Raw genomic sequence first — 22,616 nt, 5'->3', positions numbered from 1 at the left:
GATGTTACGGGAAAATGCTGAGGGCGGATGAGGAGAGCAGGTTTCCAAACCCCACGTGTAGACAGAGCCCCGTCTGGGACCCGGCGGAGTCCCGCTCAGCGGGGGAGGGGGGGGCAGGTTCACAGTTGCGCATACACAAAACACCGTCCATTCTTGCCTTATTATGTTCCTTGCAGTATCCTTTTCCATACGGACGTCTGTAAGTCTACTTGTGCCCGCCCTGTGTGTGCCCCAAAGCGACCATGTGGCTCTTGAAAGGACAAGCTGTGGACTCTACTGAACCACTGTTTCTGCTGGCCTCCTGTGTGCAAACGAAACCTCGATAAAGCTGCTTTAGTCCGGCCGGTGTGGCTTAGTGGTTGAGCGTCGACCCTGCACCAAGAGGTCGCCGGTTCGATTCCCGGTCGGGGCACAAGCCCAGGTTGTGGGCCTGATCCCCAGTGGGGGGCATGCAGGAGGCAGCAAATCGCTGTTTCTCCCTCTCTCTCTCTCGCTCTCTCCCTAATATCAATAAAGAAAAAAAAGAAATAGCAACCTTCGATGAAGACGGTGGAAAAGAAACGTACCCATTGGGATTTCATATAAAAGCAGCGCCGTGTTTAGGGAGCCATCCCCGCAGAAACGGGGTGCCCCGCTGACACCTAGCTTACGGCTCCCCAGGACTGGGGGGGGTGCACTCGGGACGAGAACTGGGCGGCCTCGGCTGTGCCACGCACCCCGCCGGCCACCGAGCCTCCATTCCCTCATCTGTGAAATGGGGCTACGAAGCCCAACCATTAGGAAGAGGCCATGAGTTCGTGGGCCCAGAAGCTCCGAGCCAGGAGAGCTGGCAGTGGGCTCAGCTGCCTCTGTGGACCTGGAGTGTGGTCCAGGGACCAGCAGCATCACCATGACCCAGGAACGTGTCAGAAATGCATCTCACCCGCTTCCATCCCACCCACAGGGGCCTCGGGGACCTGGGACCAGCAAGCCCTCCTGGTGATTCTCCTGGTGGTGAGGTTTGAGCTGGGAACTACCTGTGTGAGGGCGCCACCTGGCGGTGAACACGCCCAACAGCTTTTCCTCCGCTCCCCCAGGGTGTCCTTCAGGTAGCGCCGGAGGCCAGGCTGTGCAGATCCTTCTAACCAGTGTATTCTCAGCACCGAGGGCCGTGATTAACGAAGGCAGACAGTGAATATCTGCTGAGTGGATGGACGAGACGAACGCATGAACCTGAACAGAGGTGGTAGAGGTCCTCACTCCTAGGCCGTCCGGGCGTGGGACTCAGCCTGAGGCCCAGCAGGTCCGCTAAAGGGAAGGAGACGGGGCACGGAGCTGTCCACCTGTGAGGCCAGCTCCCGGCGTCCAAGCAGAGTCTGAGATGGCAGCAGGCCGGGGCCACCACAGGGAACCCACGTGGTCTGTCCAAAGGATGGGAGGGGCCAGAAGGGGGAATCCTCCCTGGGAGATGGGACCCTTCCCCTCCCTTTCCCCAGAGAGGACGGGGACAGAGGAGTGAGGTGACACGGCCTGGACACGGGGGCAGGACCAGGGCACAAAGCCCACAGAATGGGGACATGGGTGGAGTGGCGGTCACACAGGACAGGAGGAAGCAGCCCGGTACCGCAGGGTGGGTGAGGGGCCTTCCCACAGCTGTGGAGTGGGGGCTGTGGGGGCTGTGGGGGCCGGGCAGGGTCTTTCCCGGCGGTGGGACTGGAGGTGGAACTCTGTGCGGCCCCCGCAGCACAAAGCGCCCCAAGCACCCCTGGGTGCGGAGGGAAGACGGGCTGCCCGGTTCACTGTGCCCCCCCCTGCAAGCACATTTGGTTATTTGCTCCCCAAGTTGGCCCTGCCAGCTGGAAAGACGCCTGTCCCTTCTGGGACCACGCTCTAACCTACAACCACAACCACGGAGTCCTCCCCATAACCCGACGGGGAGCCGGAACCAGCTGGCCCTGGAGCCGGGTCACGGGGACCACATGCGGGACCTGACTGGGGCGCAGGGCGGTGACGCTCTCCTCGGAACCTGACCGGGCCCACTGCTCAGTCGGCGTCCCAGAACGGGCCCCTCGGTTGGCAGATGGGAGAACAGAGGCCCCCTCTGCACTGTGTCTAGCAGGTGAGGTCCGCATCATCGCCACCCAGCCGGCAGGTGCCCGCCTAGGACGCCGAGCCACCCTGAGTGACGGGGCAGAGGGAACACGTCCGCCCTGTCGGGTCCTTTGGGACTTTGATGAGACAGGACAGGGAGACAGGGAGGGAGAGGAGGCAAATGGAAGAGAGGAGGAGAGGGAAGAGAGGGGTGGGCGGGGGATTCTCAGACTTTGCAAGTTTCTGCAGGCAAATGGTGGCAAAAAAATAAATAAAAGTGTTTTTTTAAGTCACTAGGGTCTTTCTTTATGAAGTCACAGTAAAATGCAAACTTGTTTTTAAGTGGAATGTAGAGGTATTTGCAGATTAAGTTCCAAAATGAATGCACGCACACCAGAGTATTTAGAATGAAAAGGGGCACCAAAACGTTGTGGGTTCTATTCCCGGTCAGGACACATACCTAGGTTTTGGGTTCAATCCCCGACAGGGGTGCATACTGGAGGCAACGGATGAAGGTTTCTCTCTCACACTGATGTTTCTCTCTCTCCCCCCCTCCCCCTTCCTCTCTTTCTAAAAACCAATAAAAACATCCTCAGGCGAGGATTTAAAATACTACTACTAAAATCTAAAAGGAAGGGGCAGGGGGTCGTGTGTACCACTTATGCTCAAACTGTACAGAGAGCGAGGCTGGAGGCCCCGGAAAAGCAGCTGTGTCCACGTTAGCACCTGGGGGTCCGGGCGGCGGGTCCACAGATCCTTCTACGTTCTCACCACGTTTCTTGTAGGCCCGAAATTACTGCACCATACAAAGTTACCCAAAACGGAAACAGTAACCTCGTGGATGTACTTCTTCTCACTGGTTTGCGGTTCGGGGACTTGGAATCCAGTCCATGCATCTCTTCAATGAATATTTATTAAGGACCAATGATGAGCCAGGCCTCACTCAAGGTACTGGAGATGCCACAGTGCAGAAAAAAAAACAAAAAACCTCGCAGAGGCTCCTGGCAATGCCCCATCGCACCAGAACTCAGCAGCCTTCAACTGCACACGTCCAAGACCACACTCGTCACAATATCCCCGCCACCTCCCCTAAGTCCCCCAACACCCAGACCTCATCGGTGTTCTCTGTCTTGGCACCCTAGCCCCTCAGTGACAGAATTGGGGACCATGCCCCCCGTGTCTCATCCACCAAGAGCAATCTATCAGCCATTAGCACTGGTCCCCCCCCCCCCAATAGCTCAGGGACCCAGGTGTTTCGCTCCACGTCCACTGTCCCTGCCTGGCCAGCCTCACTCCGCAGCCAGAGATTGTTTTTCAAAACCAGCCTCCCATGACATCACACCCTGCTCTCGGGACACTTCAATGGAGTCCTGTTGCATTTGGAAACAAAGACTCCTTTCTTTCGTAACACTTACTTGAAGGATACCCTGGCCCACGTGATGCTTTCGTCAGTGGCTGGCTTTGCAGCCACACAGCGGGCGCCCAGAAAGCAGAAACCATGCCCGGCTTTGCGCACCGCTGTGCGCACACAGTTGGCTTTCGATTAATATTTGTTTAATTAGGCGGATAAGCAATTAAAATAATTACTGCCTGGCTTGGGCCAATGATTGGAGAGGGGCGCTGTTCACTGCCACGGAGGACCGAGGGGGAGGGGGAGGTGCAGGAGCTGGGGCTTTGCAGAGTCGGTGGGTGTGGGACGAAGGGGCAGCTGGAAATGGAAACCTGGACTTGTCCCAAAATGAGCTGTTTGCCCTGAACCATCCCTTTCTCTGCCCGTCAGAAGGAACTGATAAGGTCTGCACTGACTCTTCTCTGTAGCAGAGTCACCTGCATAAAGCTGTCCCTGTGTTAGAGCCCAGCTGAGCACCCGAGCTGGACACCCAGGGAACCGACCAGCACTGAGCTTGGCGCTTTGTCAGGCGGGGGCCCCAGGAGTGCTCCGGGAAGGCTGACTGAACCCAACTGGAAGTTTGTTTGGGATGAAGTCCTTCCAGAAAGTTAGCACACAGCTGTGAGCCTTGATCACTGTCGCTCCTTTTACTCTTTGGGGGGCGTGCAACCCACCGAGCATACCAGATGATGGAAGTGATTGCAGGCCGGGCCTCGTTTCAAACTGCTGATGTGAGAGAAACATCAGCACCGCTCTAAAAATAAGAGCAAAGATTCTTGCAGCTCTGTTATTTCACATTTCAATTAACTTCCGTCACGGATATTCATGATCATCGGAACAGTCTCATCTTGTTCTTAAAGCCACCGTGTGGCTTTCTTAGAGGGGAGCGGTGGTCACGGGGGGTCACCCTTTCATTCTCCGCCCGCCACCCCTCCCGGAGGGCTCCTGGGGGCCCGTCCAGCTGCCCCTGCCCCGGGGCCAACAAGCAGTCCTGAGGCCTGGACCAGGGCCCCGGGGGCTGGACGAGTCTGCGGCGGGGCTGCCGTGTGCACCGAGACATTTAGCAGCCTCCCTGCCTCCACCTCCTGGATGCTACCCCTCCTCCCGTGCCCGGGTCTCAGATGCTCTGCCACCAGCTCCGTCAGAGGCCCCTCCAAGCTAAGCAAGAAGACGCCCTTTGGAAACAGCTATAAATTTGAGAGGTGAGGCTTCCCTTAAAGTCGGACTTCCTGTGGGCTGTCTGGGCTCCGCTCCTGTGCTGGCGTCTGTAAGGGGCCCCGTGCCCTTCTGGCCGCCCTCGGGCACGTATCGGTTCCGGTGGCTTCTCCCTGGAGTGGCTTCAGCCTGCAGTGAGGGCGGGTTGGCAAACACAGGTGGGGGTGGCCCTTCCTCAGGAGACCGCTCCTGAGGGCCAGACTGGGCCCTGCAGTGCCCGGGGAGTGTCTGGTGTGTGCAGACGACCCTCCTCTCCTGTGGTCTCCCTCAGCTGCCAGCAGGCCCTCCGCTGTCCTGGCTCTTGGAGGCCCTGGGTCCACCCACTGAGCTTGGTTTCAGCGCCGGCCGATGGCCCCGGACTCCCCCGGGCTCCCCGACACAGCACCCAGGCTGCGCCGGGGCCGGGGCAGCTCCTGCGTCAGAGCTCGGGTTTAGAGTCCAGCAGGGATCCCCAGGCCAAAAGCAAACACACCTGCCCTGTTCCTGAATCCTCCTGGCTCTGGTCGGAAGCAGGAATAACCACCGCTTCCTGTCTGAGGCCACACACTGGGGCACGAAGGACAGTGTGCTCTGCACGCTCTGGGCCAAGTCAGCCAGGTGGTCTGCCAGGAAGTGTCCTCAGTCCAAGGAGGATGTGTGGACGATGACGGTGACCCAAGGTGTCTGGGACACTCGTGGCCCCTGCACGGGGAAAGGTGAGTCGAGACAACAGTGGTCGCAGACAGAGCCCAGGCGGGCAGGGACAGAGCCCGCAGGGGCATCTGGGCTCGTGTCCTGGTCGCCCACTTACACACTGGGGACCCCAGGTAGGTCAGCCTCTCTGAGCCTCTAGCTCCACCTCTGCGGGAAATATAAACACATATAACACCACCTGAGCTGGGAAGTTCCCGTACGGGGGGGAATCATCTCGTTATACATTTACACGCGGGGGGGACGGTGTGTAATCCTGACAAGTAGAAAAGCCCCCCAAATGCCACCGACCAGAAGAGCCTGAGTCATTACCTTAGACACTGGCTGGGAAACAGAGAGTAGCCACGGTGGGGGACAGACACTGTGAATGCTGCAAAAAAGCAACAAAATGTGTCCAGAACATTCTAGTTTGTGTGGTGACACCACACACAAATTTCTGTAACAATGTAACAACGTATGCAAGAACCTTAACGGTTGGTGGTAGAACTAACTTAGCTTTTGCATATCTCCCCCAATTTCCTTACAGCCAACACGTTTTTTTTGTTTTGTTTTGTTTTACTGTTGTGTTCTGGGGGAACCAGTGACGGGGAGGGAGGAGCCAGGTCCTCAGCGGGGACTGAGAGACCCCGAGCTCGGCTGGGCGGCACACATGCAGGACAGACGCCCTGTTTCATCCAAGGCACGAGGGTGGGAGCTACCAGCTCGTGCACATTGCTGCTTTTCTTACGGATTTGCCGGGAAACTGGCGACAGGGGCGAGCTGAGGCTGACGGGGAACGGTGGGGTGTGGGTGGGAGGGACGGGGGGCAAGCAGTCCTCCCAAGAAGCGGAGCAGGAGCACAGCCCAGGCAAAAGCCCTCACGCGGGAAGCGCCTGGACTGGAAGGGGGACCACGTTCACCTGTCGGACAGAAAGGTCTGTGCAGTGAGTGGGTCCAGCAGCCTCACCTCCCAGTACGGTCGGCTCCTACCAGCTTCGGTCGGAGCAACGCCTCCTCTTGCGGCCACACGGCCTGTCCTGAGCCGGGGCAGCCCTGCCGGCCGCCCTCTCCTGCGCTGCAGCCCGGAGCGGACATGGCGTGTACGGCACAGACGTGCACAGACACTGAGGGGCAGGGGTGCAGATATGACCTCGCTACGCACCCGAATCTCGGCCAAGAACGATAGTGACACCGTCCATGGAGTGAGTGTTCTACTCTGTCCCCAAGGAGACCTGGTGGAAGGCTGGGGGCAGCCTGTCCATGTATTGTCCAGCCCAGAGCCCCAGGCCCGTGTGGCTCTCTGCCCCCTGACAGCCCCACCTCCACGTCTCATGGGCTCTCAACTCGCCCGCCGCCACGTGTGCCTCGCGGTCTCCCCATCACCTCCAACCTCCCAGGTGTCGGGACAGAAAGCCAGGGGTCACCCTCGACTTCCTTCTCCCTCGGCACCCTCCCCGCAGCCCCTGCCAGGAAGGCCTGCGGTGCTGCACGGGGCCGTGCCGGGGGCGCCCCCCGAGAGCAAGAACGGACGGGGGGTAACGGATGCTCCTGGGGCGGCTCAGCAGCACCCCAGCCCCGAGATACTCCGCAACTCCGTCCGCTGCTCTCCGCCTGCGCTGCCTCCCCAGACTCGCCAGCAACACCTCCCTGGCCCGGCCTCTCCCCTCGCTCCTGCGACCAGCTCTCCACGGGCAGCCAGAAGGAGCCTCAAGTCCAGAGGGGACCACATCTCACGCTCGAGACCCTCCAGGAGGCTCTGCTGCTCTTGGAATAAAACCTGCACCCCTAACTCGAGCTGGGGCCGGCTCCGACGCCACCACCCCCCCGCCCACCGAGCTCCAGGCCCTGGCTCGGGCGCAAATACCGCCTTGGTCCAGACAGGACTCCTTCCGGCGGCGGAAGCCGGACGGTTCGCCTTGGCGCTGCCCGCACGGGCCGGAGGGGGGCCTTCGCGTTGTGTTTATGGAGAAGGAGGCCCCGTCTCTTAGGTACAAGTGGCCGGGCGGCAAAGGGGGCTTTTTCTTCACACACAGTGTTTCACCAATCCTTGGGCTTTTTTATGTTTTATGAGATAATAAGTGTTTATTGTTTTAAACGTATGTTTTGGGGTGATTTGTTACGAAGCAACAGATCACCGATACAGAGCCGGGTAGAGATCTCAAACCGAAAACGTACTTCTGTCCTGGGAAATGCCCTCACCTGCCCCCGGCTCATCCGAGGACCTAACTACCAGTAGCTGGCAGGCTCCGGATCCACCCAGGAGGAAGGACCCTGTTCTATTCTTCTTTTGTTTGTTAATCTTTATTGTTTGAAGTATTACAGAAGTCCTTCCTCCCCCCAGGACACCGTCCTCCCCACCCCACCCTACTGCAGTGCCCTGAAGGCACGTCCCTAGCCCCACCGGCTCCGAGGTGGCTTTCCGAGGGACAGACGGACAGACGGACAGACGCAGAGGTGAGCGGCAGTAGTTTCCTCCGTGAAGTGCCCGAGATGATGTGTCCTGCCTGGACGGGTCGCAGGTTCCGTGCCACACGACACAAGGAGACACTGGGCCTGTGTGCCCCGGTCTACAAGCTCAGTGTGCGTCCCCCTGGAGCTGCGAATGCAGCCTGTGTTCTGGGGTGCCCGTCGGGGTCCCCATCTGCCCCGAGGAGACAACTGCCGACGCTTCCTCCAACTTTCACAGCTCTGCCCACGGGACCCCAGCCTGAAAGGACCCTTCCTCCGTTCTCCACCGGCCAAGGCCTCTCTGCAGAAGCCACATCCCCCGGCGAGGCGTCCTCTGGGTCCCCATCGTCATCGGTCACCTGGGCAGTGTTCACTCCGTTCCACTTGCCCACAGTTATAAACTCAGTCCACTGACGCCTCCCGTTCGACCCCCCAGCCCCCAGGACAGGGACCTCCCTCATCCCCTCACACCTGCACCCCGCCGCACAGCGCCCGGTACCTCGGCACCTCAGCACCTCAGGTGCTCAGCGCTGAGCTGACCCTAATTCCCTCCATCCAAAGCAATTTTCCCGGAGAACCTTCCTCTACTATAGCCAATTCCAAACTGAAGTGCCAATGACCAGAAGCCTGGAGGAACAGTCTAAAAACTGATTTGAGAAAAAACAAGGAGAAATTCTAAATCTCTTAAAACCTACCTTTGGGCCCTGGCTGGGTAGCTCCGTTGGCGAGAGCATCATCCCGATAACGCCAAAGTTGCCAATTCAGTCCCCAGTCAGGGCCCATACAAGAACCACCAACGGCCGGTGTGGCTCAGTGGACTGAGTGTCGTCCCACGGACTGAGAGGTCCAGGTTTGGTTCCCGGTCAGGGCCCATGCCTGGGCTTCAGGCTCCATCCCAGGTGGGCGGCGTGCAGGAGGCAGCCGATGGATATTTCTCTCTCACATCAATGTTTCTCTCTCTCTCTCCCTAAAACAAAAATCAATAAAAACATTAAAGAAAAAGAAAAAGAATCAACTAATGAATGCATAAATAAGTGGAACAAGAAATTGATTTCTCTCTCTCTCTCCCCCTTCCTCTCTAAAATCAATCAATCAATCCATTTTTTAAAAGACCAAAAAATCACATACCTTTGAATTCCTTTCAAATATGCAAGCCTAGTCCCGGCCGGGCAGTGCACATGGTTGGAGCATCATCCCGCACACCCCAAACATTATGGGTTTGATTCCTGGTCAGGGCACATACCTAGGTTCCCAGGTTTGGTCCCCGGCCAGGGCACACAGAACGCAACCCAACAACATTTCTCACCTCGATGTCTCGTTCCCTCTCTCTCTCTCTCCCTTCGAATCAATAAACATATCCTCGGGGGAGGGATAAAAATAATAACAAAAATATGCAAGCCTAATTAATTACTCTGCAAGTACTCTTTTTGGAGGATGCTCAGATAATGCACAGTTCCTAACGGTCACTGGTCTGAATTTGTACCTGATCCCCTGATGCTTCAGTCACAAACGACTACGGTGCCCTGGAAACACAGCCCCCCCCCCCCAGTGCATTCCAGCTACAGATCCCCACACACACCAAACCAACTCAAACCCCCACATTTTACATAAATCAGAAATGCCTGCAGTTCACCCACAAAGGAGGCGAAGCAAACAACACCGGTACACAGAACAGAACGTTCTAGGGGACTCCCTTCTCTCGCCTAGAGGACACACGTGGTCCCTGCCCAAAGATGATGGAGAAAATCGGCCACTACGACAGTATCAGGGACCCACACACCTGGAAGGAGGGAGGTGTCAGAGGCCCCAGCAGATGGGACCCAGACCCAGGACCCTGTGGCAGATGGCATGAGGAGAACATCTGGGAGCCAAACCCTCCTTTTCCCAGAGACCCCGAATCCTCCAGGGTAACTGGTAGGACCCTAACCTAAAACCCAAACAGGGGACCTGTCAGGAGCAGACCATGTCACCTGAAGAACACGACAGTGTGAGGGCTCCCATGTCCTGTGTCACCACCTAGACCCAGATTGCCGGTGAGCCTGCAGGTGCACGGTGGTCAGCTGAAAAAAGGGACCAGCGGGTGGGGTGGGATGGAGAGGTGACAGGCTATGACCTTTGCACCCTAGGCACAGAAGAGCCGCAGGGATAGAGGCTGGCGCCTCCCAGTCCATCTGCCTGTGTTTGCCAAGCTCTTATTCTTTGCAAGGAGACAACATCTGGGGAGAGGGGGGAGGGGGGAGGAGGAGGAAGAGGAGGAGGAGGAGGAGGAGGAGGAAGTCACACAAGCAGCACACAGTGAGCTTTCTGGGGACACGCCCGGGCGCCTCAAGGGCAGTCGAACCTGAAATCTCCCTGGGGCTCACACCTGCACCACATCCCTTGAGACTCTACCTTTTCTCCGAGAAGTCGGAGATGTGCACGGGGCAAGGACAACACGCCCCACAGATCTGAGTGTTACCGCAGGGGATGGGTCAAAGAGATGGTGGGTAAGCGCACAGGTGACGCCTGCAGGAATTTCACTGGGGAAGTTGTCACCAAGCTCAAGATCTCTGGTCCCTCTGCTACCAGAGGAAAGACAGGGAAATCACTTACCAGTGATAAAAGCAATCCCATCCTGCACTGCCCTATCCGGGTGGCCCACAGTGCCACCAAGCCGGCAGCCTCCCCGTATTTATTCCGTAGCTCACAGGACAACGGAGTGGACAAAAGGGCTCTGAACAGGTGGAATGCTGTATTTTTGTATCTGTGTTTTGCAAACTGTCTCTCTGACTTTGTTCCTATTTCCAAGATAAACCTATATTGCACCACAATATCGTCATTTAACTCACTTTGCGTTTTGTGATGTCACACGTCTCAAACGGATCCATTGCTATTGGTGTCTCAGCAGCCACACGGGCTGAACTTGGGGTTACAGTCTGAAGCTAGCTGGCAAAGGCGTGTTTTCAAACCAGCCATGTTCCCCCTCGGAGAACATGGAACCCCTGGACAGGGGACCCCTAGTCTGTTCCTGTAAGACTCCTGATTTGTCGCGGAAGCTTCTTTCTGGGAACCACTCAGGCTCCTCACCTCCATGTCTCCGTGGACTCCCCCCCTCTGTGCCCCCTGAACCCTTACCCCAAACCTAAGCAGTGCCAGGTCTGAGCTCCTCCATCGCCCACGGTGGTGCTGTCCTTTCTCGGTTCCAAGGCGGGCCACGAAGTCTCACCAAGTCTCACCTGGGGCACCTGCCTCGAACCACAGTCACGAGATCCCCGTTCACCACCACTGGGGCTCCCCAAGCGGAGGGAGCCTGTCCTTCAAAGTCCTCTGGAGCCACAGCCACAGGGCTCTGTGGGGCCCAGCTGCTCCCTCTTCTATCCCCAGCACCCCAACCCCTCACTGACACCCCTGCTCAGAGCAGGTCCACCTGCGCTCAGCCCCTGGCTCCCCGCAGTCACACCTTCAAGTTCCCCCGAGTCCAGTCCTAACAGGTGCAGCCCCTGACCGCCTCCCTGACCGCTTCGGCGGGAAGGGACCTTCAGTCCTGACTCTCTGACCACAGTTCACCCCAGCCCGCCCCAGGGCTGGCCTCTGGGCCGCCTGCCTCCTCCCCAGGGACCGGGCACCGGCCCTGCCCACCCAGCCCCCGCACAACACCCAGAACTGGAGCGGCCCCCGGGGCCCCCTGCCCCCCGGGTCCCGACAGGCAGGCCCCTCTCAGGTGGGGCATTTCCCGGCTACACTGCACCGCGGGCGACACTGCCACCTGCCCACAGCCCCCTTCTCCGTGAACTCCGCGGGCAGGCAGCGGTCCGACCTGTGGATCCGAAGCCAGACGCCAGGCGGCGGAGGGTGCGACTCGGGGGTCCGAGCGCACGGAAGACCGGGACCCACCGTGGCCCGTGGCGAGGGCGCCCAGGGCCGGGCGGGCGCGGCGGACGGGCCGCCCCGCCGGGTCCCGGCTCCAAAGTTTCCCGCGCGCGAGGGCAGAGGCCGGGCCGAGGAGGCGAGCGCCCGGGCGGGGAGAGGGGCACTGTCGGGGCCGAGGCGGGTGTGGGTCCGGGGACGCGAGGCCGGGCCGGCAGCGGGGGGATGGAGACGCGGTGCCGGAGCCCAGGCTGCGCGGTGACAGCGCCCCGGCTCCGCTACTCACCCGGAGGGTTGACGGCCGCCGGGGTGGCCATGTCGCGGGCGGACGCGGAGGCCCTGCGCGCGGAGCCCGCGCCACACAAAGGCCGGCAGCTCCGCGGCCCCGCGCCGCCGCCTCGCCGGGTCCCGCCTTTGTCGCGCGCCGGAGGGCGCCGGTCCGGCCGTAGCACCGCGAGACTTGGAGCCGCGGGCGGCGGGCCCCCCGCGCTGGGGGCCGGGCTGCGGGGAGGCGCAGGTGCTGCGCGGGACCACGGCGCCCCCTCGCGCACGCGCTGCTCAGCCCACGCCCACGCCCACGCCCACGCCCGGGGGTCGGGGCCCGCGACGCACCGGGGCGCTGGCCCCGCCGTGGCCAGGGCGCAGCGTGGGGAGCCGCCTGTCGGGGTGCACCCCTGCGCGTCCGCGCCCCGCGAGGCCCCGGGACGAGGGCGCTGGGCTCTGCTGTCCCCGCCGCGGGCACTGCGCGCGGGCCTCACTGACGCCCCGAATTAAGACTTTGAACGAAACGTAAAACGGGTTTCCCGGCTCGGCGGGAGGGTTTTTCGGCCAGACTCCGGGACCCCTCTGGGAAACCATGGCTCGTGGGCAGAAATCCCAGTGGGCGCCCCATAAAGGTTCCCTGGGAGGAGGCGTGCGCCCCAGGTGGGACCCCGAAGGGCAAGATGGCCCCGCTGTAGACACGTTTGCGAAACCCCCCGGGCTGTCCTAGATCCTTCCCAAGAAGCCTTGGGGGTAGCGCGGAGGCACAAAGCTTGGGATGTATTCTCAAGTAAGCATTGTCTTCGGGCAGCATTTGTCATTATTGATCTGACTAATCGTGCTTAATGATATTCCTTTGTTTATCGATTGGACAGACTGTGCGCCTCCCCCGAACAAAGCTGGCTGCTGGGAGACCAGGTAACTGGAGCCACAGAATCGGCCCTGCAGGGCCTTCCAGCCTGGGGTGGGGGGAGCGGCGCCACCCGGCACACAGCCACTGTGGTCACCCGAAGGAATGAGGGCAGATTGTTGGCGAAGGCGAATGGAAACTAGGCTCCGAAGAAAGGGACAGGATGTGGAGAGAGGAAAACAGTCAAGTACAGACTGGAACCTGTGTGCCTACAGCAACAGGGTACACCAGGCCGGGGCGATGAGCCTGAGACAGCTCAGCTCGGATACCCGCTGGGACCCCCATCCTTGTCTCGAGTGGATGGGCCCTGGTTCCCCCGACAATGAGAACTTCCCCCGGAAGGCAACACACTCAGATACCCACGTGCGCTTAATTCACAATAGACGTGGCTGAAGGTTGCTTCAGTAACTGCAAGTGGAGTCTCCACTCAGTCCTTCCACGTCAAAGAAGGTAAAACCCACCTGGGTGCTCCCGCTCCCCAGGACGGTTTCTTTTCCGGCCCTGCTCCCTTGGCAGTTCTGGCTCAGGGGGCCGGCGACAATGGCACCCAGCATCACTGCCCCAACCGGCACCGAGATCTTTCCCCTCCCAAGTAAGCAAGGTCCTCTCCTGGGGTTCACGAGTCAGCCACCACACGTGGTACCTGTGGGTACGGTCTCCAACTATAGGTCTGACACCCTCCTTGGAGACCCCTGTGCTGTGGTTTTCTGTGAGCAATAAACACGTCGGGATTTTAACAGAGACGTTTTCTTTCTTTCTTTTCTTTTCTTTCTTTTTTCTCACCGGAGGACATTTTTGCATTTATCTTCAGATACAGCAGGAGGGAGAGAGGGGTGAAGAGAGAAAGGGAAACCTCGATGTGAGACAGACACATTGACTGGTTGCCACCTGCACGACCCCAACCAGGGCCGGGGACGAACTGCAACCGAGGTACGTGCCCTTAGCGGGAACCGAACCCGGGACTCTCTGGGCCGCAGGCCGACGCTCCAACCGCTGAGCCAAACCGGCCAGGGCCAGAGACGTTTTCTTTCATCTTTTTTTCATTGCCTCCCTCAATGACTACACCTCAGAGGTACCAAGGACCTTTGCCATCACCCAGTTCAGCCCTCAGGGTTTGTGGATAAGGGAACAGAGGCTCCGGGCAGAGAGGTGACTTTCCCAAGGTCACGCTGCTCAGCAGCTAGACAAGACTTCAAACGGGTCACCCACCATGCTGGGACTTGGTAGGGGTGCAAAGGGATGGAGGAGGGGGCGGTTTGGGCAGTCACTTCCTCTCTCGTCTCTGGCGTTAGAGGGGTAAACACCCAGAAGCATCCCTGAGGATGAAAGCCCACCCTTAAGTCAACAGTCTCAACAGTCTCAACCGGAGCCGGTTAGTCATTGTTGAATGCGCAGGGCGTGGACACGATACAGCGGCCGCTAATTATGAGAGCTAGCCGACTGTGACCAGTTAGCAGGCTCAGGAATTCCTCTCAACCTTTAAACAACCGAGAGCTCTTTTATATTCCAAAGGAGGATATTGAGTCTGAGGTGAGATTTGCATTAAAAAAAAAAATCAGCACAGACGCACTGGGCACATGGCTTGTGATTCTAGCATGTGATTCTGGGCACGGGATATTGGGGGGGTTGCCAGCCAAGGTGCTAACAGTGGGTGGGGGAAGCAGTCACCTCCACTCTGTTGCATATATGCCCCCGCTTTTTTTTATTTTTTTATTTTATTGATTTGAGAGAGAGATGGAAAGAGAGAAAGCGAAGCGTGGATTTGCTGTCCCGCCTATTCACGCGCTCATTGGTTGCTTCTTGTACGGGCCCTGACCGGATATCGAACCCGAAACCTTGGCGTATCGGGACGATGCTCTAACTGAGCTACCCGGCCAGGGCCTCATAGCCCCTTGATACCGACAGGACTTCCTTTGCCTAAAGTGTGATCAAGGAATTTTTATCTTCACTTTGAAAGCGAGAGCCGCGGAGGGCATGGGGGTGAACAAGGGGCTGCCACCACCACAGGCTTTATTCCTGCCGCAGGCTTTATTCCTGCCGCAGGCTTTGTCTCCTCTCCACAGTCCCTCGCTCCGGCGCTCGTTCTACCCTCGCTGTTTTAGCTGAAGGGACAGGCCCAGCGCTCTCTGTTATCTGGGCGCCACCTCCCCTTCCCTTCGGCACAGGCAGCGACGGAGCCCGCGCTCTGTCTGGGCAGCCCCCCCTTATCCAGAAGGCCCCTCTTTACTCTCAGAATCGCGGACTTACGTCTGAGGTGGATGCGATCTCAGCTCTGCACAAAAAGGCACCCGCGCCGGCCTTCGGAGCACGGAGCACTTGCTCTATGGCCTGCGGGACTGTGTTACCCTTGTCAGCCTCACTTTTCCCGTCTGTAAAATGGGCCTGATGTTGACTGTGCTCAGGGACAGTGAAGGGTAAATTGAATGTGGTGATGGGTGTGCTGGGGGGAGAGGAGGAGGAGGAGGAGGAGGAGGAGGAGGAGGAGGAGGAGGAGGAGAAAGAAGAAGAAGAAGGAAGGGAAGACGAAGTCCCACCCATGTATCTAACTTCCCAGCGAAGGCTTGTCAATCAAACAAGCTGATGGAACAGCTAGAAGCAGAGGTTGCACATTGGGCAGGTCTGCTGGGGTCCGCACATTCCCATGGTGGGGGGCAGGAAAGCATGGGAGTCTCAAAAAGAGGCCTGGCTGAGGACAAGGAGGCCTGGGGCGGAGGACCAACGGACAAAGGCTCAAAACCAGAGCCACAGATTTCAGCCCCAGGGCAAGGTCTCCTAAAGATGCCTTCAAGTTCACCAGCCCAATGACGGCTCCAGCCACCCAGGGTGGCGATGAGCAAGTGTCCCCAGCTCCCTTGTCCCCCTCCAGGCCTCTGCCGACCCCTGGACAGCACCTGGAGGGGGAGACAAGTGTGTGTAACAGGTTCTCTACTCTGCCGCACACTCCACGCGGCGTAAGTCTTCATCTCCTCCACGTGCCAGAGAGAGATTTCAGCAGTGATTACAACCACCCCAACCTCTGAGCAGGGCTTTAGGACTCGCATACCATTCCAACACCGTTGTTTCACAGACTCCGCATTTTTGACTGGGCCTCCTTGGTGAAGAAATGCCACACGTGTGAAACTTCAGATTTCGATAGGTAACCACGCTCCCGTGTGTATTCTTTTTAATTATTTTTTTTCTTTATTGATTTTAGAGAGAGAGGAAGGGAGAGGGGGAGAGAGATGGAAACATCGATGAGAGAACATCGACTGGCCGCCTCCAGCACGCCCCCCACTGGGGATCAGTCCCACAACCTGGGCTTGTGCCCTGACCGGGAATCGAACTGGCGACCTCTGAGTGCAGGGTCAATGCTCAACCAGTGAGCCACACCACCCCATGTGTATTATTAATCCATTGTGGAAACCACCCTCACAAATGACAATTTTTCCCCCAGCATAATAAAATTCTCCAAACATTTTAGCGCTGAATGCTAAAAACAGTGTGACGCGGTCATTTATTATGTTATATGTAAAGAAGTGACTTTTGCTGAAAAAATGCCAAGTGAATTTAATAAGGTCGTTAATGATTAATCTCTCTCTCCAACGTGTGTTCGACATTCTTCCGGCATCCACACTGGTTACTGACACCACAGGGCTAGACCAAGTTCATTATCCAACCAAGGGGCCTGGGACAGCTCGGTCATTAGCATACAAATTGCCACCAACAAAGGGCAGGTGATAACACCTCCCTTCCTGCAGGTCACCCTGTCAGAGGAAAATCAGTCAGGCGTGGGTTGAAGAACATTTATGTGTGGAATACAAACCTAACTCATTGAGGGGTTAGATTTGGGGCTTTTGAATCTCTGGCTCCTTTAAACACAGTCACAGAATTTTAGAGGTGAACTTTAAACACCACCCCGTACAGCCTGGCCAGTGTGGCTCAGTGGCTGAGCGTCCACCCATGCACCGAGAGGTCGCCGGTTCGATGCCCAGATTGTGGGCCCGATCCCCAGTGGGGGGCACGCAGGAGGCGGCCAATCGATGTTCTCTCCCGTCGATGCGTCTATCTCTCTCTCCCTCTCCCTTCTTCTCTCTCTAATATCAGTAAAGAAAAAATGTATTTTAAATTTAGAGGTAAACCTTAGGGTCTTCCTAGTTCTCCCTGCTCATCACTCAGAAGATTTGGGTTTGACGTGCAAGGGCTGGGTACCACGGAAGCAAATCGGGAGAGATGGGAAGTTACAAGTTCGAGGAGAAGGAAGCGATGGCCAGGACCCCATTGTTTGTCTCCAAGTATAACCCCCTCCTGGCATTGGCAGGAAGTCTGGTCTCTCACCAGCATTCCCCTCCCCTCTCTGGGGGCTCACAGGAAAGCGAGTGCCCCAGAGAGCTGTCTTGGTTTCCTCTTGCCGCCCAGGTGGCTGCCTCCCTGCACCGTCCCGTTCCGTCCAGACTTCTCTCCAGGTTGGCACCTGTCTCTGCCGGGGACCCTGCCAGATGTCCCTCTGCGGGGCTCTGCTGCCCACACCCTGGCCGAGTCCTGGTCAGCCTCAGGGTAGGTCTCCGCCCTCCTCTCCACAAAGGGGCCTCCCTGCTCCTCCCCATCACCTGTGAATGGGGCCAGACCCCAGGTGTACCTCCAGCTACTGGCTCAGGAGCTCAGAGCAGCTAATTCATGTCACACGTACAGCGGAGCAACGATCGGGACACGAACCCAAGTGAAACAGAGGCACGTCGATACTGCCGGCCTGGCCGGCCTCCCCCCGCGCCCGTCCCCTCCACCCGCGAGCTTGAGCCCTTCTCTACTCCAAGTCCAGGGCCCTGATTTCGTCCAGCTCCCTCCCTTGGCCAATTCAGAGCCCACCTCCGCTCCTGGAGGAAGACCCCAGCTCTCCTGGACCGAAGGGAGAACACGCACCCCCTCCTAACTTGCCGGTACACGGGCCCCGCCCCACGGTCCCTGTGGTCTTCTTAAGACCATGAAGAGACGGATGAGGTCCATCCCAGAAGCATGGGTCTGTCCATCGTAGACAAGTGTATATGTCAAATTCCTTGTTACAGAGCAGAACCGTGTAAGAATGGGGAGGGGGCGGTAGCATGAGGCTGGGTCTCCTCCTTGTCAAGTCACTGTGAGTAACACGCTGAGGAAACGTGAGCAGGAAATGCTGAGGAGGAGGCATAAAGCCTCATGGGGGCTGTTCCATCCGCTGAGCTCCTGAAAGTATCACTAAACCGAGCATCTGCGTATCAAGCCTTGTCTCTCTTCTATTCGGCTCGGACGGAGCAGGGACACTGCCGGCCCCTGGGGGGTCCCCAGTGCTCCGTCCACACCACTCATGAGAACTTGGTGACGTGGAGAGTCACCCCCTGGGCAGGAGTGTCCGGCTCTGGCATGTCCCAGACACTGTTGGTGTAAAGTGGCTTTGAACCTCCGCTTTTGTCACTTTCTCCCTTTTTTGGGGGGGGCTGGGATCATTTCTAAAGTGTCTTCAACCAACCCTGGTCGGTGTGGCTCCGTGTTAGAGCATCGGCCCACAAACCAAAGGGTCTCAGGTTCGATTCCCGTCAAGGGCACGAACAGGTTGCAGGTTTGACCCCCGGCCCCGGTCACAGGGCGGGCAGAGGGCAACGGATCGATGTGGCTCTCTCACATCCATGTTTCTGTCTCCTGCTCTTTCTCTTCCCTCCCTCCCTCCCTCTCTCCCTCTCTCTCTGAAAATCAGAGGGAAAAATATCCTCCGGCGAAGATCAGCAACCACAAAAGCATCAACAGAGCGGTGTTGCTTCTGCTCGGCACCGGGAGCCACAGGCAAGCTGCCCACCACCCTGCAGCTCAAGCGCAATTAAGTGGTGTCTGAGGCAGCTCAACCCAAAAGATAACCATCTCCAGTGCTTGCCGGGCACTGTCCCTTCATACCCCAGGGCGCAGCCAGAGAAAACAGACCTCTGGTGCCACGTCGCCTTTGCTGAAGGCAGGACGTCCAGTGAAGGGCGGCAGACCTGTCCGCACATTGACGTCATCCCATCACGCGCAGATGCAGCACTTGACAACGGGAAATTGGCTGCATCAACCCTAATGGCTTCAGCCCCGAGCTTCATAATGAGACCCCCCCTCCACAGAACGGTGGCTTACATGTCATCCGCTGCGTGTACTACCGTCGTTTCTAGTTTATGAGGCTGGAACCATGGACGCCAACGTGCTGAAATTCACCTCCGCGTTCAGCCGGGTCAGAAGTCGAAGCGCGCGTTTTCCGACGTAGAGGCGTCTGTGCGGCCCTCTGCGCTGAGTGTGGCCTCTCGGCCGCTTTGAACAGCTTCGCCGGAGCCACAAATGCCACTGGGAGACGCTGTCCCGGTGAAGAGGCGGCCGTGCCAACTCGAAGAGCCCAGGACCCAGAAGCACCAAGGGGACAGAACCTGGCGGGAGTTTCCCAGGCTGAGCTCGTCCGGTATTTCGTACCAGATTTTCCCCGGGAATTGGGGTGGATTTACCACCCTGGCTGCTTCTGAACAGCCAGGGGAGGTGCCCGCGGGCACCAGGTGCTTTCCTCCTGGAGGAATAAAGCGTGGTGTTTGTGACCGTTCAGCAGTGGACAGACGGCAGACACGGGGGGGGGGGGGGAGGGCACCACTCATTCCTGCGCCTGCCCTTTAACCTGTGACCCTAAACAATGTGCTGAACCCCTGCGAGCCTCCGTCCCTTCACATGCAAAGTGGGAGCAATGACACCCCACTCGCTGCTCTGTTCCGGGGATCAGTTGAGGGAGTCCCGGTAAAAAGCTCAGCTGACGAGCCAGGAGGAGAAGGGAGGGCCCGTGACGGGCTACCGTGCAGGTGACTGGTTGACGACGCGCCTGAGGACCCACCTGGAGAAGCCCTCGGAAGGACCCCGCCTTTCCTCGTGCTTGTCACAGAAAGCGGACGGCCGCTCAGGCTCAGTCCCAGCTGTCACTGAGCCCTGTGTCTGTTAGCTCCTGGTGGCTCCTTGGTCTCGGGTTTGGTGGCTGCCGTCTGATTGTCGCGTATACGTCCCCCCACCTTCTGGGTGTGGGGCTCCGTCCACTTCCTGCGCTGGATTCGAGGCTGTTGTCCACTTCTGCCCACCTGGAGCCCGGCGCCCTCCCTCAGCTGCCCGGGCCCCTCACTGGCTCATGCGCTGCCGTGCCCTTTGCCGTCTGTGCAATGTGAGTGTGTCTCTCCCTGGACAGTACGCTTCCTGAGGGGCGAGGCTGTCTCCGTGTTTGCCCCAACCTAGAGCTTGTCGCTGTGGGGGTGGCCCTTCCCTAGCCAAGAGTCCCTTTCCCTGGGGACCCCCTTCGCCAGTGGAGGGCGCTGCAGCTCGGCTCCAACTGTTGGGGTTCAAGGAAGACCCTTAAAGCTGTGGGGCGCTCAGGTCCCATCCTCCACCCGGGGAGACAGACACACATTGACGGACGCCCAGAATGAAACAGACAGATGGGCGGGGGTCACTCAGCAAGTTATATAAATGTCTAATCGCAATGTTGTGTGTCAACGGTAATTAAAAAACAAAAAATATTTTAAAAAGAAACAGGCAGCCCTGGCCAGTTCGGCTCAGCAGTAAGAGTGTCACCTGCGGTCTGAAGAGTCCCGGGTTCGATTCCAGCCAAGGGCATGTGCCTCGGTTGCAGTTCATCCCCGGCCCCGGTTGGGGTCGTGTGGGTGGCAGCCAATTGGTGTGTCTCTCTCACATCGATGTTTCCCTCTCTCTCTTCCTCCCTGTCTCCCTCCAACTCTATCTTAATATTAATGTAAAAATATCCTCGGGTGAGGATTTTTTTTTTTTTTAAAAAGGAGAAGACTGGAAAGAGGCCAGGTTTGCGATGGAAGACGGCAGATGTGTGGTCCAGGACAAGTCTTGAAGTCTGTGCAGGACTGGCTGGCTCTCTGAACCCGGGTTCCGGGGAGGAGCCGACGACATGCTGCACCAGACCCCACCCCTGGGTGCAGTACACTGCGTGCCCCCTGAGATTTGCGACCCCCACACACTCACTGATTCATTCAATCCCTGAACAAGCATCTCCGGGGTATTCCATGATCCGAGGGTCCTGCACAGGGGAGAAACAGAAGTCACCTCCTCTGCTCCTAAGCCGACGGTGAGTATAAGTGCCACCTGAACTCAGAGGACAGGGGGCCACTCTGACCTGCCCTGGCTGGGGGTGTTCACTGGAAACGGTATCGCGACTCCCCGTGAACAAGGCCGCAGGCTAGGATGCTGTCCTCGTACCGGCCAGACGGAGGCTTCCGGAGGCAAAACGAGTCTTCGAAAGACACACAGCCTCGAAGTACAGGGCAGGCTTGAGTCCAGGTTTTCTGGCTAATTCCAGTTCCCTGTCCTCTGCGCAGCTGGGGCCTCTGCCCGGTGCTCCTCTGTGGTTTGTGGCATTAAGATTAATAGGTAGCCGAGAGGACCACGCGGAGCCTCTCCTTCTTGTTGGGCCACTCTTAGGACAGCGCCGACTCTCCTCTTCAAGCAGCAGCCCACAGTTTTGAGAAAGGCAGAGAGGTTTCTCTTTCGAAATTAAATCCACGGTTTTTTTTAAAAAAATGTTACGCGTTTAAGCGAAATAATATCCGTCTCTGCTCACTGACCGTGGAGATGTGGCGGGCAAGAGCGGAACGGCTTGCACGTGAAACCCAGCTCGAGCCTGTCACCGGCTGAGTCCCAAGGTCACAAGAATCCTGAGGCATGAACAATGCCCGGCTCCCCAGCCTGCTAGATTGTCTTACGTTCTTCCCCGAGCTCTGTCCTCTTGCTTATGTACCCCGTTTCCTGCAATGGCCCACCTCTGACCCCACCGTTTCTGGCCTCCTTCGGGTCAGGTGCAGTGCCTGGTGTGGCCCGAGCCGGACCCTCCTGGCCGCATTGGTTGCTGGCCTCTTCACCTCTGCTGGTGGGAGGCTGTGGCGCCGTGAGGAATGAATGAAATCGGACGGGTCCCTTTCACGGAAGACGCCTGTGACGGAAAAAGCCTGGGAGCGTGCACCAAGAGCGGGCGCCCAGCACGGTGTCTGGTGCCTCCTTTGTCAACGGCCCGCGAGGTTGTCTGAAGACGGGCCTAAGACCCAAACCTCGGGGGCCGAAGGGGCGACACCCGCGTCTGTGCGTCTTGTGTCGTGGAGAAAAGCTGCCCAGATGCGATTAAGCTTTTTGAGTTAGGACTTCATAAAAATGCCTGTGCTGTCGGTCTCCATGGCTGTCGGGTGAATGGGGTGCATACAATTATGGGAACACAAAAGGCGATTCAGGGCTCCTGGGGCTGGGCGCTGTATTCCTTCTACTAGCTGCTCCTGTGGTTTGAGGCCGCGGACCCGCGCAGGGGCCTGGAGGATGCTGGCCCGAGCGCTTCCCCCTCGGATTCCGGAGCATCGTCTAAGCGAGGATACCTGGGTCTCGAGGATGCCTGGGTCTCGAGGAAGTCGCGAGTCCTCACCAATGAGCTCACACTCCTTCCAAGACAGCTGGCCCGAAGGAGGCAGAGGGTTGAGGTCTCTCACGAGCCCCTAGATCTCGGCAAACCCTCTCCTTCTGGGGCTCTTCGGCCCTGGGGAAGCCCCCACTGCTGATACCATTGCTCCTCTGGGCCACCAGCCAGGTGAACAGGTCCTGCCCCGACCTGCGGGGAAGACGAGATGATGGGGAACGAAAAAGTTGGGAGGGGGTGTGAATTCAAGTCCCACCTGGGCCTCACTTCCCCAGACGTTCGATCCCCAACAGTCCCTTTTCTGGTCCAACCAACACCCCCGGTGAGGCGGGGGGGGGACGACTCCCTCTTCTGGCCCCTGCTCCATTCTCCAGTCTTGTCCCCTG

Source organism: Molossus molossus, unplaced genomic scaffold (assembly GCF_014108415.1).
Source record: "Molossus molossus isolate mMolMol1 unplaced genomic scaffold, mMolMol1.p scaffold_m16_p_24, whole genome shotgun sequence".
NCBI classification, from domain to species: Eukaryota; Metazoa; Chordata; class Mammalia; order Chiroptera; family Molossidae; genus Molossus; species Molossus molossus.
Note: the sequence above shows the minus strand (reverse complement) of the source record.